The sequence below is a fragment of the Talpa occidentalis genome, unplaced genomic scaffold (assembly GCF_014898055.3).
Source record: "Talpa occidentalis isolate TD23 unplaced genomic scaffold, MPIMG_talOcc4v2.1 talOcc4.14, whole genome shotgun sequence".
NCBI lineage: Eukaryota > Metazoa > Chordata > Mammalia > Eulipotyphla > Talpidae > Talpa > Talpa occidentalis.
In genome coordinates this window covers 83,372,462-83,391,549 of record NW_023601433.1, presented here as the reverse complement: position 1 = coordinate 83,391,549, position 19,088 = coordinate 83,372,462, and the positions used below count along the sequence as shown (strand labels likewise).

Genomic DNA, 19,088 nt, shown 5'->3' with positions numbered 1-19,088 from the left:
CAGCGCCCACCTCTCTAACAGAATCTGCAGTCCCTGGCCAAGGGCACTGTAGGGTAAAGAAAATGTCAGGCTTTTCTGCCCTTCCGCCATCAGGACAGATGATGGATCCTTGTCCTGAATGCATGCCTGATGGCGGGCACCTGGAGTAGGGTGTGGGCATAGGTAGATGGGATTCAGCTGAGCTAAGACTGTGCTTTTTAAGGGCAGCGTCACGGGGGGATGCCAGCAGCACCAGTAGCAGCAGTAGAAGCCGAAGCAGACGCCGAAAGAGAAGCTGAGAAGCAGCAGAACGAACGCTAGAGAGCCCAGATAGAGTGAAGACTTGCTGGGGGCTGGGAGGCCTGCCAGCCTCCCAGCCCCCCAGCCAGCACCCCTGCCTGCCATATGCCTGGTGAACCCCAATAAAAAACCTGCAAAAACCACTGAGGACTCTGACTCCTCCTTTACCCGGTCTGCATGGGATCAGAAAACCTGCACTGTGGCCAGTCCTGCCTTTACAGGCACGAAGACCAGGAAGGGTGACGGAGTGGGGCTGGTAACGCGCGTCATCACAGACACCAGCCCAGGCTGTGCCACAGAAATTCCAAAGTAGGTGTTGTAGAATGAATTCATGGACTTGCCTACCCCTGCCTCAATCAGGGAGCACAGAGGTGTATGGGGGGACTGTGGGTTCATTGGGGAGGTCCTACCCTATTCTTATGGAAACAATAACGTGAAATAATATTAACTCAATAAAACATATTTAATTTTTAAAAAGGGTATATCAAGGCCCGGGAGAAATAAGGAGGACACAATTAATTGTAGGGACTCACAGTGGAAGTTCCACCGCCCCCGTGGAGTGGGGTGGAGGACACGCTAGGACAATACAAAGGAACGTTAAAGCAGCTACCCAGAGAGCCATAATCCGAGTTCCACAGATAAACGGGGAGCTTGGTCTGGCCCCCCACAAGGAGAGACACAAGGCAGACTGGGCTCTGCGCAGTCCAGAGAAGGGGGTGCCTTCAGACCTTCGCGTCCAGGGCGTGTCGTGGGAAGAAAGGGCTTTGAGCCCGGCTGCGGAGGTGACGAGGGCCGCGTGGGAGAGCTGGTGCCGGTCACCATAAGCCGAAAGGGACACTGGGCAGAGGGAAGACCCAGGTGCCAAAGCCACTGCAGGACCTTGGGGGCCTGGGCAGCCTCAGCAATGAGCCAGGGGTGCACTCTCAGCCCGGGGGGGCGGGGAGAGGCAGGTGGGGGGGTCCTCAGTGATGGGGCGTCTCCCACAGACCCAGAGTGCCACTGAGAGGGGACAGGCCAGTGAAGAGGGTCAGTCAAACAAGGACTTCCACCCTCTCTCCGCCCGTCCTGGTCCTCCTGGCCCTCCTGCGCGACCTCAGTGGCCAAAGTTGGCCGAGTGGGACCGAAAAGTAAAACAGGGACGAGACCGGCCAATGGGCAGGTCCTCTTGAGAAAAGGGAGCGGATTTCATTTCAGTCCAGTTTGAAGCTGGGTCTTACGACAGCACGAGCATCCTAATGTAAGGACTGTGACGACGGAAAATGACAGTGGGAGCTTTTATTACCAAAGACCAGAGAGACAAACAGCAGGAGACTGTCCCAGGCTTCCCCCAGCGACAGGGGAAGAGCACACCTTACGGGCGGTGGGAGACCAGAATGGGGTCGCTGTCGACCCCCCACCTCCTCGGCGCCGCCTGGTCCACTGTCAGTTCCACGCAGAGGGCAGCCGACCGTCCACCAGCTGGAACATGCCTTGAGCTCCTTCCGTGGGCTCTAGCAGGAACTCTGAGTGGAGGACAGAGGAGGAAATGTGATAGAAGTGGGTGCTCTGGGGAGATGCCCCCAGGCCAGGAGACCCCTCTCGGGCAGCTGGTGGATCACCCAGTGATCCAAAGGCGGAATGGGTGGGGCGGTCACAGCGGGGGTTTAGAGATCTGACCTCGGTTTGCTCATCTGCAAATGGGAAAGATGACTCCTTGGGGGTGGGGGGGGCGCTGAGCAAGGGTGAAAGGGGAGTCCGCATACAAATCTCTGCGCCCTGATGCTGATTTCCACACTCCCCCTTCCTCCAGTGGGGCAGGGGCTGCGATGGTGTTTTCAGCAGAACTGTACTCAAATTGCTTCTGATTTAATCCCAAATACGTTGAGGCCACCGTCTGGGCATGAGGATTGAGGCCTTTGAGGATTTGTGGGAGTGTGGGAGAGAAAGGGTTGACCTTTTCCAAGCAAGACTGTGGGTCCGTGTGCCTTGTTCTCCCATTCACGGAGGTCCCCTCTGCTCCCCAAGTCATAGAAGAAACACATGGAGCCAGTTCCAGGTGCATACTTCCTCTGGGGGGGCGGGGGGGAACCAAAAGAAAATACCTTCTGGCTTTGATTTTAAAATGCTTTATTACTTCATTAGCATTGGGAGCAGGGATGCAAATGAATCCAAGTTCATGATGTTTGATGCCCCAGTTTGGATTTTTTTTCTTTTATTATTTTACATATTTTTTACATCATTCTTCATGTTTGTACAGCGCATGCTTTAGAGTCCCCGTGAAATTCCCACCCCCCATTCACCCGCGTCCCATCACCTCAGGCCCTGTGCTCTCCCCACCTGTTTGGATCCTACTCCCCTCTCCCCGCCCCGGCTGAGTGTCTCTGGTTTATAGTTGCCTGTTGATTTTGATTTTCACTTTATTATAATAACTTTTTTCCCTGATCCCTTATTTGGATTTTAAACAGAATATGACCGAACTGTGACCTCTACAGCAATCAGCATGATCATCTTCCATCATGTGTGAACGCACCCCGGCGTTCTTCTAAGATCCCTGTTCATTGGTAACCTCCCCTTTCCTGCCACCCTACAGTTAGAAAGTGGCTTCTTGAATGTGCCATGCTCTCTCCCACCCCAACCCCCATTTGGCTGCTCCCTCTGCATAAGACCTCTTGCCCCTCCAAACCCCATCCCCACCCCCTCAGCCTTCAGGCCATCCTGCGCAATCATCACCGCTTCTCACTGACCCCTAAATGACATTAAAATCACCCTATGCCATGCAATTTGCAGCAACATGGATGGCGCTGGAAGGGATCATGCTCAGCGAAATAAGTCAGAAAGAAAAAGAAAAATACCGGATGTCTCCCTCATAGCAGGAATCTAGAAAACTTAAATAAGGGACCAGGAAAATGAATAACTATAAGAAAGTGAAAATCAAAATCAACAAACAACTATGAACCAGAGACACTCTATGGGGGGTGAGGGGCAGGGAGGGGAGGGATTGGGGTCAAAATAAGGGGGTCGCAATTGTATGGGGAATATAAAAATAAAATTTATTTTAAAAAAAATAAAGCTACAAAAAAAATCACCCTGTGCCCCCATACTACCCTGTATATCTCCCCAAAAGCTACCCTCCTGTGTGTGCCTGCACACACCTGTGTACCTGGAGAGCCGGCCCCAGCTCGCCAGCGCCTGTGTGTCCACAGCCGAGTCACGACCTCTACCTCGATGAATAGACACTCAGGCCCACCTGAACAGGTCTACTGGAATGTAAACAAAACCTCACAGGCAGTCTTGAGTGTTCCAAGTCTCTAAAAAAAAAAAAGAAGAAAGTTTCTAAAAATGAGCAAAGAAGGAAAAGCATTTTTACCAAGGAATGTTTTGACAGGTACCTCTGAAGTCTGCCTTTTCCAAACCCTCGTTCCCTTGCCTGGATCACCTTTCACTGCTTCCCCGATTCCTGCTCTAATACCCCAACCAGGGCAAGGTCATAATTCACGGAGCGATGTTTGCAGATTAAAATAAAAACAGCCACATTCTGCAAGTCACACTGACATTTGGCAAAGCGTCTGGGCCAGAAAAGTATGTGAATGTCGGATGCTTCGCAGGACATGGCCAGATTCCTTTTATTCTCCCAGAAATAGAACAGGGCAGTGCACATTCTGGTTTGGATGGGTTCCCACTCTCTGGAGTACGGGGGAATACAATGAAAACCTGGAAGATGATCTCCTGGACCCCTCGATTTGTCAAAATGCATCTCTTGTAAGTGATTTTTTAATTTTCTTTTTTTTAAGACTTGAGATGCTTCCAAAATATTTATAAAAAGCAGCAGGGCTCTTCAAAGTTGAGAGGTGATCCCAGACCCCCAAGAAAGGGAGGGAGGGGCGTGGAGGCTTTGTAACTCCAGGATGGGGTAGAGAGGGGGAGGGGGTAGGAGGAGGGGGGTGGGGGAGGGAGGGGAGATGAGCAGATCTGAGCCATGGAGGGAAATTGGGAAGCTCAGAAGCCATGGCTCCTGGTGCTACCAAGTATTCCTTCGAATCACATTCTACCAATACTCACATTTGCTTTGGAACTTGACTAACCTAACTGCTAATGAGGGCTGAAGTGTGCGGAGGACTAGCAAATGATACCTGACACGTTGTGCCTACACCCTTTCCTTGTCTAACGTTTTTCCCTCTTTGTTACACGTATTCAAGAGACTATGTGTTTTATGAACCCAAATAACCTCTGTGACCATTTTAAATGTCTCCCTGCCACATCTAATTGTGCACATACACACACATTGATACTTATTTTTACAAAAATTAGATATTATCATATGTACTGATTTGCCTACTGACTTGTTTGTTCTATTTGTTTGTTTTTTCACACCAATAGAAAGGCCTGTGTTCTGAATCTGCCTCTTGCCACCTATGTAAATTTGGAGACCTCACGTAAAATAAACACTCTGAGCCTTAAGTTCTCACCTCTAGAAGGAGCTAAAAATAACCAAAGGCTATTTGAGGATGAACTAACACTCCATCTGGCCTATCTGTGTGTGAGCTTCCATATAATTAAGGAGTCTTTTCAACGTCTTTAAAAATTTCTACAGAAAATCTCATTGTTAAGTGAATGATTTAATAAACCTCCCTTTCAGTCCAGCCTTGGCTTCATTTGAAAAATATTCAAAGTTGTTCAACATATTTATCCTCATCTTATTCATCGAGGTATAATTTTTTCATTGAGATGTAATTGACCTGTAACGTGTGGATTTGATCCATTAATATACTGCAATGTGATTGTCGTTGTAGGATAGCATTAACTAACACCTCTGTCATATGATTATCATATGATAATTATTACTTTTTTATAGTAGGAATAAAGAAGATCTGGCCTCCTAGCACGTTTGAAGTTTATAATACAGTATTGTTGTCTATAATCCCCATGCTGTGCATTAGACTCCAGGACTTTTGTTTACTGATTACAAGTGTGTACCCTTAAATAGCTCCTCAGTTCCCCATATTCCGATCCCTGGTAATCACCACTCTGCTCTCTGTTTTAACAACTTTAGCCTTTTTTAGATTCTATATGTGAGATCACACAGCAGTTGTCTGTGTCTGATTTATCTCATTTAACACAATGTCTTCAAGGTCCATCCTTGTTGTTGATAATGCCATGACTTCTCTCTTTTTTGGGGTTGAATAATATTCCATTGGGTATATAACATGGTATTGTACATACTATTGGGAGATATATATATATATATATATATGTATATAATATCTCACATCTTTATCCACTCACCCATTGACAGATACTTAGGTCATTTTCAGATCTAGGCTATTTTGAATCACACGACCACGAACTTGGAGTGCCACTATGTCTACCATTTTTTGTTTTCATTTCTGTTGGGAAACCCCCAGAAGTAGAATGGTTGGGTCCAATGGTGGGTCTATGTTTAATTTTTTGAGGAACCTCTATATGGCTTTCTATAGTATCTTAACCAATTTATATTTCCTCGTTTATTTTTATTATATTCCCCCTGGGATAGGTATTAGCAACATAAAGAACAGGTAACATTCTTGACTAAGGATTGACTGACAAACGTTGTCCATAAAGGGCCAGATGGCAAATACATTTTACTGTACGCCATACCAGATCTCTGTCTCAACTATTCATTTCCACCCTGATCATACAAACATGGCCCTTACGACAATATGTGAGGAAACAGACAGGGCTGTGTTCCAATAATATGTCCTAACCACAGGTGGCAGCAAATGTGGCCTGGGAGTCATAGTTTGCTAACCCCAGGCCAGCACATGCCAGGTCCTTATCTAAGAGCAGTGCCTGGTTAACCTGATTTTATTCTCTCTAGAGGGTCCCTGATGAGTACTGGTCCCATTTGCTGATGGGTTCATTACAAAGTAAGTATAAGTTCGGATGAGAGGTCTCACTGCCCTCTCCCAACCCCTAAGTCCTGCCTGTTCGTTTTTCGTCTTCTCACTGCCTCTTAAACCCTTTCTCCAAACCAAATCCCACCATTGGTTCTTCAACAACTAGCAGCTCACGTACTTGGTTTAAAAGGACGCAGCAGTCACAGCCCAGCCTCCGGTCCCTGCTTCCCAGCAGTTGCACAAGGTTTAGAAGAGCCCCAGGAGGGGTGCTGGGGATCAGAGGGTGTCAAGGATTGTAAGGCCTGTTTCTATGTTTTCAGCCTCTTCATTATCCACTCCAGTCATAAATTCCTGCCGCTCCAGACCCAATCATGTCAATTTTTTTTGTTGTTCTTTTCTGCAAAGCTCTGGTCTTAGAGATCAAAGTTAGAGGCCCAGCCCCTGGGAATCCAACAGAGAACTTCCAGAAAGATTCACTCACTTCCAGTAGGAACTTGCAGCGACTCCAACCCACACATGCGCCTTTTACTCTCCCCAACAACCACCGAGCCGTCCTCTCCAGCCCCAGCCAGCAGGAAGACACCTCAGGCCATCTTAATTTATTGCCCAGAGAGCAGTTAGAAGAACGGAGTGAGTGAGGTTTTGCACTGAGTTCATTGTAGAGTTTCAAGGTTCTGAGGAAGGTCAAGTAGCAGCTTTCGCCTCCAGGACATTTTGCAAAATGCAGCCCGCATGTGTCTTTGGCGCCTTCAGATGGCTGCTTCTCTCTAGACAGTTTGTCCAAGTGATGACAGGGAGGGACCTCACAGTGGCACATGTCACAATTAAATCCTGTTCAGATGAGGGAACAGTAGGTCCAGCCTTTGGACTTCTAACTGCTCAATTAGGTGGGCCCTTAAGAGCAAGGCATAAGTCTTCGGCCCAAACGCCTCTGCAGAACTTCCTGAGCTTTCTTTCCTAGTGCTCTAAGTTTCCACGGTGAAAAACAGCTTTGACTTTGTTATGTGATAATATCAAAATATCTCCGTGCATGCGTGATGCACACACACATCAAAAGGGCATCATCAAACCATGAAAACTCAAGGATATTTCCAAAGTGATGCCATATTTTGCAAAGAAAGGAGAAAGAAAAAGGAAAAACGTGCAGTGGTGAAATGAGTTTGAGAAACGCTGCTTTGTCCTTTACCCTGGCGACTCACAAAGCTCATTGGTGTAAGTACCGAACAGCTGTCCAAGTCACCCCTGACTTAATCCAGCACTTTCCATGGGATAGGCACTTGGCAGATATTCGCATCCCACAAGACCAGCTCAGCGGAACAGCCTCTAGGAAAGGTCTGCTGCGCCACGTGGGTAGCTCCCCGGCCAGGGATCAAACTCATGCTGCAGTGGCTGTGGAGAGCTTCATAGTGCTGAGACTGAACCCCTTGCACCACCAGGGAGGCCCTCCAACCTCATTTACCTGGAACCATACTCTGGCTATTGTTCTCCCCTGCAACCTCAACTATCTAGAACAAGCCAGGAAGCCACAAGTTGGTCACATTCACACTGATGGAGGGCACTGCCACTTCTTCCCAGACTCTAGAAGACGAGGAGAACCGAAGTCCTTTCTGAGCCTTATTTACTATGGAATTCCAGTGGCACACAAAGGAGACAAAGCGTGGCATTTTTTGAAGGAAAGATGTGCCCTTCCTGTCAGGGTGTCTGCCTTATTTATACATTCAAGAGGGACATAAAAGTCCCTGCAAACACTGGGACTTTGTAATGCACAGATGGAAGAGCTTGAGCAGTAAGGAAACAGCACCGGAATTCGTGCCTCAGGCCGGCCAGTGTCGGGGCAGGTGGTCCCCCAGCCCCCCATTTTGAGTGCTCGTCATCTTTATTCCCGAGTGCGAACCACCAATAGGGTCTTAAGGTCTTGCATTCAAGAAACCACCATGCTTTCCATAGATGATCTGTGCCACTCATCTGCTCTGCAATGCCAGCGAGAGAGCCTGATTCCTGTCATCTGCATCAAAGATGTCACAATTGCTCCGTTGAGGCGTTAGCACACACCTGCCGGAGGCCATCGAAGCTGCTCACCTTAAAATGGACAATGGGTGAGAGCCAAGGTGGGTGAGGCACTGTACGCCCAGAGGGCTCCGGGGCCCAGTCCTGGGGTAGTGATCTCTCTCTGGAGGGACCTTTGGAAGCAGTCAACCGGAAATTGATTCGTAATGAGGGCCTACTATGTGCCTATCACTGAGAGTGCATTTTTTGAGAAAGGTAAGCCATGTCAGATGTGATTCCAACACTTGGGAGCTCACTCTTGACTAAAGGGCTGGAGCAGGCTGGCTGTTAACAAGTGGTGATAGAGACAGATTCACAGATAGACAGATGCAAGCATGCATGTGTCATTCATTCAAAAATACATTCTATATTTTAAAAAAAAATCAAACTCACCAACAATCAAGGTCCCCAAAGTAAAATAACTATAATTAGCGATCGTTCTTTGAAGAGGTAGCATTAAGGCTGGTGACACTGTAAAGGAAGGCCACGAGAGTTTTCTGCAGGTGGGTACAGAAGACAACAGGGTATCTGGAGTGTAATTACGCAATGAGTTTCAGCAGCAGAGAGGGCCAGCGGCCAGCAGTGTTGATTTCGGAACTGGTGGTTCAACTACAAATGGAGTTGGATGGTTGCCTCTCCACTCCTCTGTCCACACCACATTTTACCCTCTGACTAGTCATTTCTTTTAAAATCAAAAGAAAAAACAGTGTACGTGTAGCCAGATGGCCGGTGGGTGAGTTCTCAACCATTCACCCCAGGACTCACTGAACGGAAACAGCCTGAAGTCCAAAGGCGAACTTACACGTAAAAAGGTTTGTCCCTGAGCCACTTATCACACAATTTAAAACCCCATGCACATCCATGCAATGGGACAGCATTGGGTGATTTAGAAAGACAACGTCAGAGTTTTTAATGACATGGAAAACAAATGTAATATGATGCCAGAGTGAAAGTCACAGTGCAGAATTTTGTATTTTTTCTCAATTACGTGGCAAATGATGAGTCTGTGGAGGAAAAAAATAAGGCGCTATGGAATAGTATTAACTGAAATTATCTCAAATTAATTGGATTATGATTACATGCTTTTCGTTATATTTTAGATGTTCCACAGTAAGCATAAATTTAGGGGGGGAATTTCATTTTGCAATTGACAGTTTCAGATAACAGGGAGGGGGAATATATTTGTATGCCAGGTAGCATTTTTTGTGCTAGTATTATTTTGTTGTGTTATATCAGTTTTCTCATCAACATTACATTGTGATAAAAAGGAAGCTTGTAGGTGGGAGTAGACTATGGATGGATTTTTTTAAATATCAGTTCAAAGTCTTTCTGATTCATCCAGGGTCGAGTTTCTAGCTATAGCAAGTAAAAATATAGGATCCCCAGTTATATATGAATTTCAAATAAACAATGATTTTTTTGGTATAAGTATGCCCCATGCACTATTTGGGATATACTTATACTAAAAAAATTATGTTGCTTATTTAAAATTCAAATTTAACTGTGCTTTCTGTTTCTTACAGAAACTGTGAGAGTGGGCACGTGGCAACTGCTTTGAGAAAATGTCATCTTAGGTGGGCACTCATGTTGTGATTCCTTCCTGTTTTTTACATCACAAAGGTGGGTGTAGGCTGGGTTTTATCAGTTGAGTATGCAGCTCCATCTGGCAAAGTAGGATTCCTTTTGTGGTTAAGGCTCTTAATTCAATCAACAAACATTGGGAACCACCTAATCATTGCTGAACACAGTTGGGGGTACAGAGGCAGGACCAGGGAGGTGCCAAATAGAACAACTTTTTTGGGTAAATTTGACCACTTCAGGGTGTAGGGGTTGCATGCAGATGGGGGAAATTTTCCTTTATTCTTCTGAGGTTCCTGGACTGGCCGAGCAAACCAATTAACGTCAAACATACTCGTAGGAGAAAAGGAAAAATGTAATTACGTACATATGTAGAACGTATATGGCTGTAAATTCTTGAGTGAGGCAGACTAAGGGCCTTTATCATTGAGCTAATGAATGAGATAGGAGCCTGGGGCTCTAGGAGAGAGAGGGGGATCCACAAGAGGAGAAGAGGGGGACTCGGATGACAAAACCAAAAGATCACGATGTTTTCCCTGCCATAAGACAGCTTTCTCCAATAGGATTTTACCTACAGCCAGGTAATCTGCATTCTTTAAGATAACGGCAACAGTTTCTCTTGACACCCACAAGGCCTCCGTTGACCTTCGCTCCATAGGCCATGTGACATGTATTGGATAGTGGGGGAAAGCCTGTCTGTCCTTCAAGGGTCTATGTCCTTTCAGTTCATGTTTGTGCCCCATCATATCGGGGGTACCCACTGTTCCATTTTTCCCCATGTACTCAGGAGAGAGACAATGCCAAGGAGTGCTTTTCTCCTACACACACACATGCACAGACATGCATACACATATGCACACACGTTCATTTCCACCATCATTCCTCTGACCTTGCTGTGCCTTGCCCACTGTCTGCCCATCTCTCATCTGACCTATGCTCGTCCTTGTTCACTCAGTCAAGTATCTCGTCTCAATCCCCAAGTCACATAGACACAAGCTCATAAAACATAAGTTCTCATATCGGATTTCTTGAGCATCAGCCCAGCCAGGCCTCTCACTAGATGCTTTACTCCTATTATTTCATGTCTTCAAAGAAGCCCTGTCATTTAGTCCCATTTGGCAGGTGAGAATATTGCACCACCGAGAATTAAAGTGTGGGTCATGGGATGGTGTGGATTGACTAAGAGGATGTCCTGAAAGCATCCAACGATGCTGAGTACACTGTAAGTACTCAGGAAACTTTGGATGGAAGAAGCAGACACCAGGAGATAAAGATATAGAACTAATCAGCACAACAACAATAACAGCACCCGCATGTATGGCGGTGAGGTAGGGAGCACTAATCTAGCTTACATTCACAGACATCATCCCATTTAGTTGCCCGCTAGATCAGTAAGCAGCACTGCCTGCCCATTTTGTAGACAAGGGAATGAATGCAATGGCTGGTAAAGATGAGCCAGCAGTTGATGAGGCTGGAGCAGAAGGGCCAGGTCTCCAGGGACCTCATGGCAATGTCACCCACATCATAATTCAACTCTGAATGTGTCTTGCACAGGGCACGGGTTTCTTCTCTAAGACACCAGGGTCCAGGTACCCGGTGGCTGCATGGTCTGAAGCCAGGGGAACTGGATGCTCAGCAACCTTCTAGCCTCACCAGGCCAGGGGAAGGGACAGGGCATCTTTGTATGACTGCCATGGGGCTCTCGGGCCAGGGCAAGTTCTCAGCTGGCCCACAACCCATCTACAAAGTGAAATGGATTAGCGGCTTGCTTTCAATCAGGCTGAGTTATGAGCTTGGCGATTTGTGGGACGTTTACATGAACCAGAAGATGTGTTATCTGATGAAAATTGCTTCATTTAATATCCTGGCTTGACAGGCCAAGAACTGAACCTCTCTGGGAGAATCTGCTGGGGGGATTTTTTTTTTTTTTAAGTCCCCAGACATGTTTAAGAAAAGCAACTTCTAGCCAATCTTTACCCATCAAGGAACAGAAAAGCTGTCCATGGGGCCAGTGGGCCATCTGCCATTGAATCATGGGCCCAGGGAAACCTCTGAATCTTTAATTTCAGGCATGAGGCAAGGACAGTCGCGCTCCACCTACACCCTGGCCTGCGAGTGGCTGGCTTTTAGGCTGCTGGGGAAAAAGCCACTCAAGCACAGCTCTTCTGGGCTAGAAACCTGATTGGTGATGAATGATGATTCAGTGCAGAGTCACAAACTTTCTAAAGGTATAAAAATAGAGGCTGCCATGCGGGTACTGCCAATCCATCTATGCATAAAATTTCCATTCACTGATTCAACACACATCCAAGTCCCTGGGATGGGGGTGGGGGTGGGGAGAGAGGCAGGGTGGCTGGTAACTTGCAGATTGCCAAGTCCACCTCCAGAATTCCTTACTCAGCGGCCTGGGGGGGCCAGGAATCTGCATTTCTAACATGTGTCTAGGGCTGCAGGAAATGGTGTTGCAGCCACACTTTGAGAAGCGCTGCACCAGGCACACAGAAGGGTCTCCCGTCTTCATAGCTGGTGAAGCTCTGTGGCTTTCATCCCAACTCAATGCTGGGCAGTGTCATCATCTGTATCCTGGAGACAGACAGCAATAGAGATTGGAGGGGAAGGGGGGTGATAAAATGTATTCATCAGGCAGTGCAGGGCACATGAGGTCAGGGACAAACCAGTCACAGGGCAGGCAGGCTCATCGTTGATTTGGGCAAATGGATAAGGAATCTTGGAGCCCTCAATAGATTTGACAGGCCTTTAATGCTGAAGCAGGGAACCGGGTACAGGCAGACCAGCAAGAAGGGGAGCAGGAGGGTAGGCAGAGGCCTGGGGGGCAGCAACCAAGGCTCCCAGCCCTCCTCACCCCAGGTCTCCATGCTCTTTCTGGATTCCCTCTTCTCTCATGATGTCCCACTGGTAATGATCTCTCCTGGGTGCCTGTAATTATAGGCATGCATGCACTGTACTCACGCTCTCAAGTGCTCTTTGCACCAACACAATATTGTGTGTGACCAATGAAAGCATGTGGGAGGAAAGCAAGGCTGCAGGTGGCAGCCATAGAGGCTAGTGCCAGAGGTGAGAAAAGCACCTGAGCCCCTCCATTTTCCCTACACCTCAGAATCACAGGTTCAGGTCCCAGCTCCCCTACCTAGTGTCTGAGCAATCTTGCGTAACAACAGTATGTGCCTCCAGGGGTTTAATAAGGGTTTAATGAGCAGGCTCAAGAGCTGAGAAGTGTGCATGTGGTGCATTACTTTTACTCATCATTATTGCTGAAATTACATGCACAATTTTTACCAATTTTTATACCTCCACACACATGTGCGTTTTTTCCTGGTTAAAAGATTCACGTTTTACCAGATTTTCCAAGGGATTTTTGATGAAAAAAAAATCCTTTCCCTTTTGAGACAGTGGTCCCTGATTTGCACCCACCACAATCACGTGGACGGGACGTGGCCAGTATCCGGCCAGTCACAAGCAAGTCTCGTGGGGTTTGTGGGTTTGTGGGCAGGTAAGGCTCAGGGATTACTTGCAAGCCGCCTCGTAGTGCAGATCTAAGCTCTGGTACAAGCTGTAGGTGCTTCTCAGGGCTGACTGGGCGTCCATTCTCTTCTGTGTTCTTAGATTACTGAGCACAAGACCGGACTGGACGAATCTTCCACAGCATGGCCTAAACAAGAGACTGGCTCCAGACCTCTGAAGAAAGAGCCTCGAGGCATCAATCACTTTGTCAGATTCCTGGGAACGTGAAGCGCCGGCACATACTTTGTGGTCGCCCACATTTGCCATCGGGCTGTGTAGGCCCACAGCTAAACAGGTCTTCAATTTCAATTAGACACCCTGTCCAGATAGGGGGAGGCAGGAGCGCGCCAGCATGAGCTGGGCATGCGGAGGGGGTGGCTAATGGAACCACAGGTCCCTGAAATCTGCACCCCTCTGCCCCTGGTCCTTCCTGCCCTGCCTCCCTGCGGCCCTGAGCTCCCACCACCACCCCCTCCTGCCACGCTATGGGGGGAAGGCTGGAGGAGGGAGAGCCCCCAGTGGAGAGAATGCCAGAGAGACCGGTAGGGAGGGAAGGACAAGCTGAGTCCACTCCACGCCATCTGCTTCTAACGCAGGGCGTGCTCAGAACTTCCAGAAACACCCCGGTGCCTTTGGCCTGTGTGGTGGAGAGGATCGCTGCATCTAATCGCCCACTCTCCCCACGTGAGAACTGTATGCCCTTGGGCCTCCCTGGTTGTGCAAGGGGTTGAGTCTCAGCACTGTGAAGCTCTCGGCAGCCACTGTAGCATGAGTTCTATCCTGGCCAGGGAGCTGACCCAAATGGCGCAGCAGACCTCTCCTGTCTCCTGCTGCTCCCCTCAGCAGTGTATTTCAGTGCATCTGCCTGTTCTGCTCCCCACTCTGTCTCTGGTGAATCCTCTCACCCCCACACCACTGACCTGCACCCCAGTTCCTGTATGCATAAATAAATCTTAAAAAAAAAAAAAAAAAAAGAACTGTATGCCCTTGGCTAGGGGATTCTTGCTGGTCTTTGTTGTCATCCCAGTGCCTAGAACTGGGCCTGGCACACATTAAAGATTAACTGGATGAACACAAGACAGGGCTCCCCTCTGTGAGTGAGGAAATAACATCACTGATTGAGAGTCGAGCAGCTCACATGCATACAGGCCTGTCTGATTGCAAAGCCTATGAGCACCCAACCTGTCCCATGAGATCTTTTTATTTAACCTAAACACTATCAGAGTCCTGGCCCTCAAGCCAGGAGCCCACAAAGTGGGGAGCAGAGCAGGCATGAACCCATGGAATGCAGAAAGGAAAAACCAAAACTTCTAGTTTAGCTCATCTTTTAACATGCCTATGTATCTGTGTTTTACAATGTACAAAAGTTTACTACAGTGAAGCATATACTGTGATATATATGCATAGAGAAAGACAGACAGATGGACAGAGATACAAAGAGAAAGTGCACAGTTAAGATTTCCTAGTGGTAGAGTGCATGATCAAAAAAAGTGTAGACTATAGCTAAGCTTTGGAAACAGCCCAAACGCCCAAAAATAGATGACTGGATCAAGAAGATGTGGTCCATATACACCATGGAATATTACTCAGCATTCAAAAAAGATAAACACATGCAATTTGTTTGTAACACATGGCGCTGGAAGGGATCATGCTCAGCGAAATAAGCCAAAAAGAAAAAGAAAAATACCGGATGGTCTCACTCATAGCAGGAATCTAGAAAACTTAAATAAGGGATCAGGAAAATGAATAACTATAAGAAAGTGAAAATCAAAATCAACAAAAAACTATGAACCAGAGACACTTTTTGGGGGGTGGGGGCCGGGAGGGGAGGGATTGGGGTCAGAATGGGGGGGGTTGCAATTGTATGGGGAATATAAAAATAAAATTTATTATTTAAAAATAAATAAAGTGTAGATTCCCATTAATAATAAAACATAAATGGTGACATAGTCAAAGAATGGAAGACCATGAAAATGAACAAATATTGCCACACTCAGCAGCATGGAGGGTCTCCAACATAAGGTAAAACTAATGAGACACAAGTAGCTCATGCCCTGTGATTCCATGTATGTAAAGTACAACAGCAGGGCCAGGAGACTTCTGGTGCTAGAAGTTGGGATAATGGTCACCTTTGGGCAGGAAGGTGAGTCGGGAGGAGGGGGGTGGTGCAGGGGAAGTGCTGGAGGAGCTGCTGGGGAGCTGGCGCATTTCTTCATCTCCATGGTGCCTACGTGGGTGCGTGCACGCTGTGATAGTTCACAGAGCTGACCACGGGTGCCGTCTGGGCCTTTATACATGCACGTCATGTGTTCTGTGTCTACATGTGCATGTTATGCCCTGACTGTCCAGGTGGGTGGGGACGGCTGTGCATGCGTGGCATCCTCCCGCTGAAGGTTGGGGTCTGCTTCTCCCTCCACCTGGGCTTGTGGTGGTCTCTTGAGAGGCAGCGTGAATGGAGGTATGCGTGTAAGAGGTCTACTGGGTGTAACAAAACAGCCCCGACACGTGCGGGAAGGAGGCGGGAGTGGCCGGGGCGGCCTCGCCGCACCGGGCAGCTCTGCGGCCCTCGCCGGTGTCCCCGCGTGACAGCCCGGGGCGCAGCCAGCCCCGCCGGGCGGCGGCATTGGGAGGATGGGGAGACTCCAGCGCCACCCCCACTTATGTGCAGTCACAGCTGGAGGCCCCCGAAATACCCGGGGACTCTGCTCCAGCAGAAGGACCGATGCTTTCTGGAGGGGAGACACGGGGGTCCCTCCAGGGCTGCCAAACTAGGGGCCCCGTCGGAACTGGGGGCTTGTGGAGCTAAGTCATGCAAGCCCTGCGGCGGCTGCCGGGCACTCTCGGGGACCCGAGTGTCTACACACGGAGTCGGGCTGCCCAGGGACGCCCACGTGTGCCAGGGGGAGGCCACGCGGAGCGAGCTGTGCGCGTGGGTGGCCCCTGCAGCCCTGGCGAGCGGCCTGGACGCGCGCGGGGGTGGCCATTTTGGATTGTCCGTCCTGGAGGCGTGAGGGGCGGCCATCTTGGATTGTTGGGCCTAGACAGGTGAGGGGGAGGCCATCTTGGATTGTTGGGCCTAGATGGGTGAGGGGGAGGCCATCTTGGATTGTTGGGCCTAGATGGGTGAGGGGGAGGCCATCTTGGATTGTTGGGCCTAGACAGGTGAGGGGGAGGCCATCTTGGATTGTTGGGCCTAGATGGGTGAGGGGGTGGCCATCTTGGATTTTTGGGCCTAGATGGGTGAGGGGGAGGCCATCTTGGATTGTTGGGCCTAGACGGGTGAAGGGCGGCCATCTTGGATTGTTGGGCCTAGAAGGGTGAGGGGTGGCCATTTTGGATTGTTGGGCCTGGACACGTGAGGGGGAGGCCATCTTGGATAGTTGGGCCTGGACGGGTGAGGGGGTGGCCATCTTGGATTGTTGGGCCTAGACAGGTGAGTGGGTGGCCATCTTGGATTGTTGGGCCTAGACAGGTGAGGGGGAGGCCATCTTGGATTGTCGGGCCCCAGTTGACGCCACATGGAAAAGAAATAATGAAGTTGGCCCACGGCCGGGCCCCGGCCCGGTCGGCTAACCGACCAAGTCCGTGTCCGGCCACCTCAGCGGAGGCCTCGGCCCCCCTGGAACGCGCTGCAGGCGGCCTTGCTCCGCCGTGAGGAAGCTCCGGCCTGCAAAGCCTGCGTGAGGAAATAGCTGTTTCACTTGATACATTTGGGGATCGTTTTTTAAGCAGCCATAGATAACTGGAACCATTTATTTAAACGCAAAAAGTCTGGAGACTTCGCTTGGCGAGTCTCGCGGTGTGTAATTGGGGCGGGCGGCGTTCTCCTCGGTGCGGCAGGACCTGGTCCCGAGTCTGAGGCGAGCTCCTGAGGGTGAGTAATCGCGCAGCGCCGCTGTGCTGGCTGCCAGCTGTGTGGCCTTGCCCATGTGGCTTCACTTCTCTGGGCTTCGTGGGCTCATTAGCAAAATGGAAACCTGATTGCGCTGGCATGAGACAGCACCGGGCGCCCCGCGGGGTGCCTGCGGTGGAGGAGACACTCAGCAAACATCAGTCACCTCCGCAGTTGCCAGGATCTTCGTCTTCCCATCTGACGAAAGGAAATAATATTACCTGCCCCGCCCACCTGTCAGGGGAGAGGATTAACTGGGGCGCGGAGCACAGCAGCCGCCAGCCACGAAGCCTGGGCTTCCCGTGCAGAAGGCCAAATGGGTCCCACCAACCGCCCTTCCCACCTGGGCCCTGTTCCAGAAGATCGCAGAGAACAAACTTGGGGGGCATCTGGAATTGGGGGGTAGGGTCATCAGAGCCTGGTGAAATCCACCTGGGGTTCCCCCCTAGTCCCACGGCCGCGCTAGCAGCCTGTCCAGAGCTGCATGCTTGATCCAGGCTGGGCTGTTGATCTGAACCTTATCCCCAGTGCAGAGCCCGTGGCGGGGCTGGACAGCCTCCAGGCATGAGCCTCGGGAGCCAGAGCCCCCTCACTTTAATCCTGAGCAAAGCTTCCAGTGTGACTCGGGGTACCTTACGACCCCTGAAGTGGCTGGCTGGCTGATCTGCATGGGGGGCTGGGGACTGGCTGAAGAAGTGGTTGTAGGTGAGCCCCTCCATCTCCCCAAACTGCTCTCTGATCCTTCTTGCAGGCCTCGCCTCTCCAGGGCACTGTGAGGTTAAATACTGTGCTCGGTTATTATTTATTTTGTCTTGTTTCTCTGGCTTCAAGAAGGGAAGTGTCTTAGCTTATCCTCCCAGCAGGAGGAAGTGGGATTTGAAACGATTGTCCAGAGCTCATCACATGGATTACGGGTTGTGATCCATCACTCTCGCAACTTGCTTCTGTGATGTGCAGAGCAGAGAAGGAAAAGATAGTTCCCTTTGTCAGTCGTGGGGGAAAAATAATAATGATAGGAGTTAATAAAGTCTGCACTGTGGAGCCAGGGCCTGGTCCCAGGCCGGGGCCATCACACCTGTTCAGTCCTCACACCCCTTGCATCCTTACAGCAGCCCTGTGGCGTCTGAACTATTACAAGTCCCATTTTACAGATGAGGAAACTGAGGTTCAGCAAAGGAAGTGGCTCACCTGCTGCTATACAGCAAGTAAATGGGACGGGTTAGGTTTGAACTCAGGTCTCAGACTGAAAGTTGCAAGTTCAATACTCGTTTGGTTGGGGTCACATCAACTGAAAGAGTTTTGTTTTGCTGCACAGTACCAGAGAGAGACAGGTAAAGTTGAATGCCAGTCGATTGCTATTTCTAGAACATGTCAGTGTTTTATGGTAAGAGTGGAAAGTGTATTTGAAACTGGGACCAGCCCCTAAGGAAGCTCTACAGTAACTGGAGCCTTTGCGAACACAGGTGTGTTGATCCCTCCTGGCGGTGTAGCTTCTCAGGGCCTTCCTTGGGAAGACAGTGTCCTCAGGCCCTTGAGTAGGAGCCGGTACAACCTGCTGTGACTAATAATGGCAGTTTCTTCTTTTCCTCTGAGAACCGTCCAGCCACTCAGAGATCAAGCCCTGGGTGGTGGTGGGGGTTGGGGGAGCAGCCAGCCAGAGGAGAGACAGTGGGGAGCAAAGAGGAGCAGACAGAGCCAGCCCATCACAAGCGCCCAGTCAGCCCACAGTTCTCTCAGCCCAGAGCTTCGCCGGCTGAGCCTGCCTTGATTTACCACAGGGACAATCCCTTCGAGTCCCTATATGTGACATCGATGCAGACTCTTCTGTCCTGGGTCAAAGGATACCAGCGGTCAAAGGTCACAGATTGGCCCCATTCTACAGAGGAAGAAACTGAAGTTCAGGAGTGAGTTATCCTCAA

The 19,088-nt window shown here is 49.4% G+C and overlaps 2 long non-coding RNA genes across 2 annotated transcripts; one reads left to right on the top strand and one right to left on the bottom strand.

Annotated features, from left to right (window-relative positions):
- Window positions 1-1,554: 1,554 nt before the first annotated feature.
- LOC119245316 (uncharacterized) lies at window positions 1,555-6,910 on the bottom strand. The gene is made up of 3 exons (XR_005125265.2): window positions 6,310-6,910; window positions 3,411-3,566; window positions 1,555-1,781 (listed from the first exon to the last, which is right to left on the bottom strand). It is a non-coding gene; the product is annotated as an uncharacterized LOC119245316 (long non-coding RNA).
- Window positions 6,911-8,233: 1,323 nt separating this feature from the next.
- On the top strand, window positions 8,234-13,642 carry LOC119245315 (uncharacterized). Its single transcript, XR_005125264.2, has 3 exons — window positions 8,234-8,393; window positions 9,701-9,797; window positions 13,380-13,642. It is a non-coding gene; the product is annotated as an uncharacterized LOC119245315 (long non-coding RNA).
- Window positions 13,643-19,088: the final 5,446 nt, after the last annotated feature.